The sequence below is a fragment of the Panthera pardus genome, unplaced genomic scaffold, assembly GCF_024362965.1.
Source record: "Panthera pardus isolate Hobbes unplaced genomic scaffold, ASM2436296v1 HiC_scaffold_191, whole genome shotgun sequence".
Taxonomy (NCBI): Eukaryota; Metazoa; Chordata; class Mammalia; order Carnivora; family Felidae; genus Panthera; species Panthera pardus.
In genome coordinates, this window is record NW_026526756.1 from 156,385 (window position 1) to 162,834 (window position 6,450).

Below are 6,450 nucleotides of genomic sequence, written 5' to 3' on the forward strand. Positions count from 1 at the left end.
TAGGTCCCAGGAGGCTCCAGGCGCCCAACCCACAGCAGGGCAGTGGTCTCCCCGAAGGGCTGAGTTGAGGGCACAAGGGACCGTGCCGGTCAGGATCCGTCTTTGGCTGCCAAGGCCACACACGTGATTGGGCCCCTGGTCGAGGAGGCCTCCGGAATCCTCTCGGCAGCTGCAGCCGGGCCTGGGAAACGACATGGTGCGCTTCCAGGTTCCATGCCGAGTCAGCCTGCACCTCTTCCGGACCCCAGGCGCGTGGTGTTTTCAGACGTTGGCATTGGGTCCTCTTGGGGAGAGAGCCTTAGCTAGGGTTAGGGTTCGGTCCAGGGACGTGGCCAGGGCCGAAGCGACTCCGGTCTCGTGATCTCCCTCGAGGGCTGAAGTGAGGGCCCATGCAGCAAGGCGGCTCAAGTGCAGGGTTAGGGGTCGAGGCCGGCTTAGGTTTCGGTGGAGGGTCCCCGTTCGGTGCGGGGTTAGGGTTAGGGTTAGGTCCCAGGAGGCTCCAGGCGCCGAACCCACAGCAGGGCAGTGGTCTTCCCGAAGGCCTGAGTTGAGGGCACAAGGGACCGTGCCGGTCAGGATCCGTCTTTGGCTGCCAAGGCCACAGACGTCGATCGGCCCCTGTTCGAGGAGGCCTCCGGAATCCTCTCGGTCAGCTGCACACGGGCCTGGGAAACCACATGGTGAGCTTGCAGCTTCCATGCCGAGTCAGCTCGCACCGCCTCTGGACCCCAGGCGCGTGGTCTTGTCAGACTTTGGCATGGGGTCCCCATGGGGAGGGAGCCTTAGCTAGGGTTAGGGTTTGGTCCAGGGACGTGGCCAGGGCTGAATCGACTCCAGTCTCGTGATATCCCTCGAGGGCTGAAGTGAGGGCCCATGCCAGAAGGCGGCTCCATTGCAGGGTTAGGGTTCGAGGCAGGCTTAGGTTGCGGTGGAGGGTCCCGGTTCGGGGTACGGTTAGGGTTAGGGTTAGGTCCCAGGAGGCTCCAGGCGCCCAACCCACAGCAGGGCAGTGGTCTCCCCGAAGGGCTGATTTGAGGGCACAAGGGACCGTGCCGGTCAGGATCCGTCTTTGGCTGCCAAGGCCACACACGTGATTGGGCCCGTGGTCGAGGAGGCCTCCGGAATCCTCTCGGCAGCTGCAGCCGGGCCTGCGAAACGACATGGTGCGCTTCCAGGTTCCATGGCGAGTCAGCCTGCACCTCTTCCGGACCCCAGGCGCGTGGTGTTGTCAGACGTTGGCATTGGGTCCTCTTGGGGAGAGAGCCTTAGCTAGGGTTAGGGTTCGGTCCAGGGACGTGGCCAGGGCCGAAGCGACTCCGGTCTCGTGATCTCCCTCGAGGGCTGAAGTGAGGGCCCATGCAGCAAGGCGGCTCAAGTGCAGGGTTAGGGGTCGAGGCCGGCTTAGGTTTCGGTGGAGGGTCCCCGTTCGGTGTGGGGTTAGGGTTAGGGTTAGGTCCCAGGAGGCTCCAGGCGCCGAACCCACAGCAGGGCAGTGGTCTTCCCGAAGGCCTGAGTTGAGGGCACAAGGGACCGTGCCGGTCAGGATCCGTCTTTGGCTGCCAAGGCCACAGACGTCGATCGGCCCCTGTTCGAGGAGGCCTCCGGAATCCTCTCGGTCAGCTGCACACGGGCCTGGGAAACCACATGGTGAGCTTGCAGCTTCCATGCCGAGTCAGCCCGCTCCGCCTCTGGACCCCAGGCACTTGGTCTTCTCAGACTTTGGCATGGGGTCCCCATGGGGAGGGAGCCTTAGCTAGGGTTAGGGTTTGGACCAGGGACGTGGCCAGGGCTGAATCGACTCCAGTCTCGTGATCTCCCTCGAGGGCTGAAGTGAGGGCCCATGCCAGAAGGCGGCTCCATTGCAGGGTTAGGGTTCGAGGCAGGCTTAGGTTGCGGTGGAGGGTCCTGGTTCGGGGTACGGTTAGGGTTAGGGTTAGGTCCCAGGAGGCTCCAGGCGCCCAACCCACAGCAGGGCAGTGTTCTCCCCGAAGGGCTGAGTTGAGGGCACAAGGGACCGTGCCTGTCAGGATCCGTCTTTGGCTGCCAAGGCCACACACGTGATTGGGCCCCTGGTCGAGGAGGCCTCCGGAATCCTCTCCGCAGCTGCAGCCGGGCCTGGGAAACGACATGGTGCGCTTCCAGGTTCCATGCCGAGTCAGCCTGCACCTCTTCCGGACCCCAGGCGCGTGGTGTTGTCAGACGTTGGCATTGGGTCCTCTTGGGGAGAGAGCCTTAGCTAGGGTTAGGGTTCGGTCCAGGGACGTGGCCAGGGCCGAAGCGACTCCGGTCTCGTGATCTCCCTCGAGGGCTGAAGTGAGGGCCCATGCAGCAAGGAGGCACAAGTGCAGGGTTAGGGGTCGAGGCCGGCTTAGGTTTCGGTGGAGGGTCCCCGTTCGGTGTGGGGTTAGGGTTAGGGTTAGGTCCCAGGAGGCTCCAGGCGCCGAACCCACAGCAGGGCAGTGGTCTTCCCGAAGGCCTGAGTTGAGGGCACAAGGGACCGTGCCGGTCAGGATCCGTCTTTGGCTGCCAAGGCCACAGACGTCGATCGGCCCCTGTTCGCGGAGGCCTCCGGAATCCTCTCGGTCAGCTGCACACGGGCCTGGGAAACCACATGGTGAGCTTGCAGCTTCCATGCCGAGTCAGCCCGCACCGCCTCTGGACCCCAGGCGCGTGGTCTTGTCAGACTTTGGCATGGGGTCCCCATGGGGAGGGAGCCTTAGCTAGCGTTAGGGTTTGGTCCAGGGACGTGGCCAGGGCTGAATCGACTCCAGTCTCGTGATCTCCCTCGAGGGCTGAAGTGAGGGCCCATGCCAGAAGGCGGCTCCATTGCAGGGTTAGGGTTCGAGGCAGGCTTAGGTTGCTGTGGACGGTCCCGGTTCGGGGTACGTTTAGGGTTAGGGTTAGGTCCCAGGAGGCTCCAGGCGCCCAACCCACCGCAGGGCATAGGTCTCCCCGAAGGGCTGAGTTGAGGGCACAAGGGACCGTGCCGGTCAGGATCCGTCTTTGGCTGCCAAGGCCACACACGTGATTGGGCCCCTGGTCGAGGAGGCCTCCGGAATCCTCTCGGCAGCTGCAGCCGGGCCTGGGAAACGACATGGTGCGCTTCCAGGTTCCATGGCGAGTCAGCCTGCACCTCTTCCGGACCCCAGGCGCGTGGTGTTGTCAGACGTTGGCATTGGGTCCTCTTGGGGAGAGAGCCTTAGCTAGGGTTAGGGTTCGGTCCAGGGACGTGGCCAGGGCCGAAGCGACTCCGGTCTCGTGATCTCCCTCGAGGGCTGAAGTGAGGGCCCATGCAGCAAGGCGGCTCAAGTGCAGGGTTAGGGGTCGAGGCCGGCTTAGGTTTCGGTGGAGGGTCCCCGTTCAGTGTGGGGTTAGGGTTAGGGTTAGGTCCCAGGAGGCTCCAGGCGCCGAACCCACAGCAGGGCAGTGGTCTTCCCGAAGGCCTGAGTTGAGGGCACAAGGGACCGTGCCGGTCAGGATCCGTCTTTGGCTGCCAAGGCCACAGACGTCGATCGGCCCCTGTTCGTGGAGGCCTGCGGAATCCTCTCGGTCAGCTGCACACGGGCCTGGGAAACCACATGGTGAGCTTGCAGCTTCCATGCCGAGTCAGCCCGCACCGCCTCTGGACCCCAGGCGCGTGGTCTTGTCAGACTTTGGCATGGGGTCCCCATGGGGAGGGAGCCTTAGCTAGGGTTAGGGTTTGGTCCAGGGACGTGGCCAGGGCTGAATCGACTCCAGTCTCGTGATCTCCCTCGAGGGCTGAAGTGAGGGCCCATGCCAGAAGGCGGCTCCATTGCAGGGTTGGGGTTCGAGGCAGGCTTAGGTTGCGGTGGAGGGTCCCGGTTCGGGGTACGGTTAGGGTTAGGGTTAGGTCCCAGGAGGCTCCAGGCGCCCAACCCACAGCAGGGCAGTGGTCTCCCCGAAGGGCTGAGTTGAGGGCACAAGGGACCGTGCCGGTCAGGATCCGTCTTTGGCTGCCAAGGCCACACACGTGAATGGGCCCCTGGTCGAGGAGGCCTCCGGAATCCTCTCGGCAGCTGCAGCCGGGCCGGGGAAACGACATGGTGCGCTTCCAGGTTCCATGGCGAGTCAGCCTGCACCTCTTCCGGACCCCAGGCGCGTGGTGTTGTCAGACGTTGGCATTGGGTCCTCTTGGGGAGAGAGCCTTAGCTAGGGTTAGGGTTCGGTCCAGGGACGTGGCCAGGGCCGAAGCGACTCCGGTCTCGTGATCTCCCTCGAGGGCTGAAGTGAGGGCCCATGCAGCAAGGCGGCTCAAGTGCAGGGTTAGGGGTCGAGGCCGGCTTAGGTTTCGGTGGAGGGTCCCCGTTCGGTGTGGGGTTAGGGTTAGGGTTAGGTCCCGGGAGGCTCCAGGCGCCGAACCCACAGCAGGGCAGTGGTATTCCCGAAGGCCTGAGTTGAGGGCACAAGGGACCGTGCCAGTCAGGATCCGTCTTTGGCTGCCAAGGCCACAGACGTCGATCGGCCCCTGTTCGAGGAGGCCTCCGGAATCCTCTCGGTCAGCTGCACACGGGCCTGGGAAACCACATGGTGTGCTTGCAGCTTCCATGCCGAGTCAGCTCGCACCGCCTCTGGACCCCAGGCGCGTGGTCTTGTCAGACTTTGGCATGGGGTCCCCATGGGGAGGGAGCCTTAGCTAGGGTTAGGGTTTGGTCCAGGGACGTGGCCAGGGCTGAATCGACTCCAGTCTCGTGATATCCCTCGAGGGCTGAAGTGAGGGCCCATGCCAGAAGGCGGCTCCATTGCAGGGTTAGGGTTCGAGGCAGGCTTAGGTTGCGGTGGAGGGTCCCGGTTCGGGGTACGGTTAGGGTTAGGGTTAGGTCCCAGGAGGCTCCAGGCGCCCAACCCACAGCAGGGCAGTGGTCTCCCCGAAGGGCTGAGTTGAGGGCACAAGGGACCGTGCCGGTCAGGATCCGACTTTGGCTGCCAAGGCCACACACGTGATTGGGCCCCTGGTCGAGGAGGCCTCCGGAATCCTCTCGGCAGCTGCAGCCGGGCCTGGGAAACGACATGGTGCGCTTCCAGGTTCCATGCCGAGTCAGCCTGCACCTCTTCCGGACCCCAGGCGCGTGGTGTTGTCAGACGTTGGCATTGGGTCCTCTTGGGGAGAGAGCCTTAGCTAGGGTTAGGGTTCGGTCCAGGGACGTGGCCAGGGCCGAAGCGACTCCGGTCTCGTGATCTCCCTCGAGGGCTGAAGTGAGGGCCCATGCAGCAAGGCTGCTCAAGTGCAGGGTTAGGGGTCGAGGCCGGCTTAGGTTTCGGTGGAGGGTCCCCGTTCGGTGTGGGGTTAGGGTTAGGGTTAGGTCCCAGGAGGCTCCAGGCGCCGAACACACAGCAGGGCAGTGGTCTTCCCGAAGGCCTGAGTTGAGGGCACAAGGGACCGTGCCGGTCAGGATCCGTCTTTGGCTGCCAAGGCCACAGACGTCGATCGGCCCCTGTTCGAGGAGGCCTCCGGAATCCTCTCGGTCAGCTGCACACGGGCCTGGGAAACCACATGGTGAGCTTGCAGATTCCATGCCGAGTCAGCCCGCACCGCCTCTGGACCCCAGGCGCGTGGTCTTGTCAGACTTTGGCATGGGGTCCCCATGGGGAGGGAGCCTTAGCTAGGGTTAGGGTTTGGTCCAGGGACGTGGCCAGGGCTGAATCGACTCCAGTCTCATGATCTCCCTCGAGTGCTGAAGTGAGGGCCCATGCCAGAAGGCGGCTCCATTGCAGGGTTAGGGTTCGAGGCAGGCTTAGGTTGCGGTGGAGGGTCCCGGTTCGGGGTACGGTTAGGGTTAGGGTTAGGTCCCAGGAGGCTCCAGGCGCCCAACCCACAGCAGGGCAGTGGTCTCCCCGAAGGGCTGAGTTGAGGGCACAAGGGACCGTGCCGGTCAGGATCCGTCTTTGGCTGCCAAGGCCACACACGTGATTGGGCCCGTGGTCGAGGAGGCCTCCGGAATCCTCTCGGCAGCTGCAGCCGGGCCTGCGAAACGACATGGTGCGCTTCCAGGTTCCATGGCGAGTCAGCCTGCACCTCTTCCGGACCCCAGGCGCGTGGTGTTGTCAGACGTTGGCATTGGGTCCTCTTGGGGAGAGAGCCTTAGCTAGGGTTAGGGTTCGGTCCAGGGACGTGGCCAGGGCCGAAGCGACTCCGGTCTCGTGATCTCCCTCGAGGGCTGAAGTGAGGGCCCATGCAGCAAGGCGGCTCAAGTGCAGGGTTAGGGGTCGAGGCCGGCTTAGGTTTCGGTGGAGGGTCCCCGTTCGGTGTGGGGTTAGGGTTAGGGTTAGGTCCCAGGAGGCTCCAGGCGCCGAACCCACAGCAGGGCAGTGGTCTTCCCGAAGGCCTGAGTTGAGGGCACAAGGGACCGTGCCGGTCAGGATCCGTCTTTGGCTGCCAAGGCCACAGACGTCGATCGGCCCCTGTTCGAGGAGGCCTCCGGAATCCTCTCG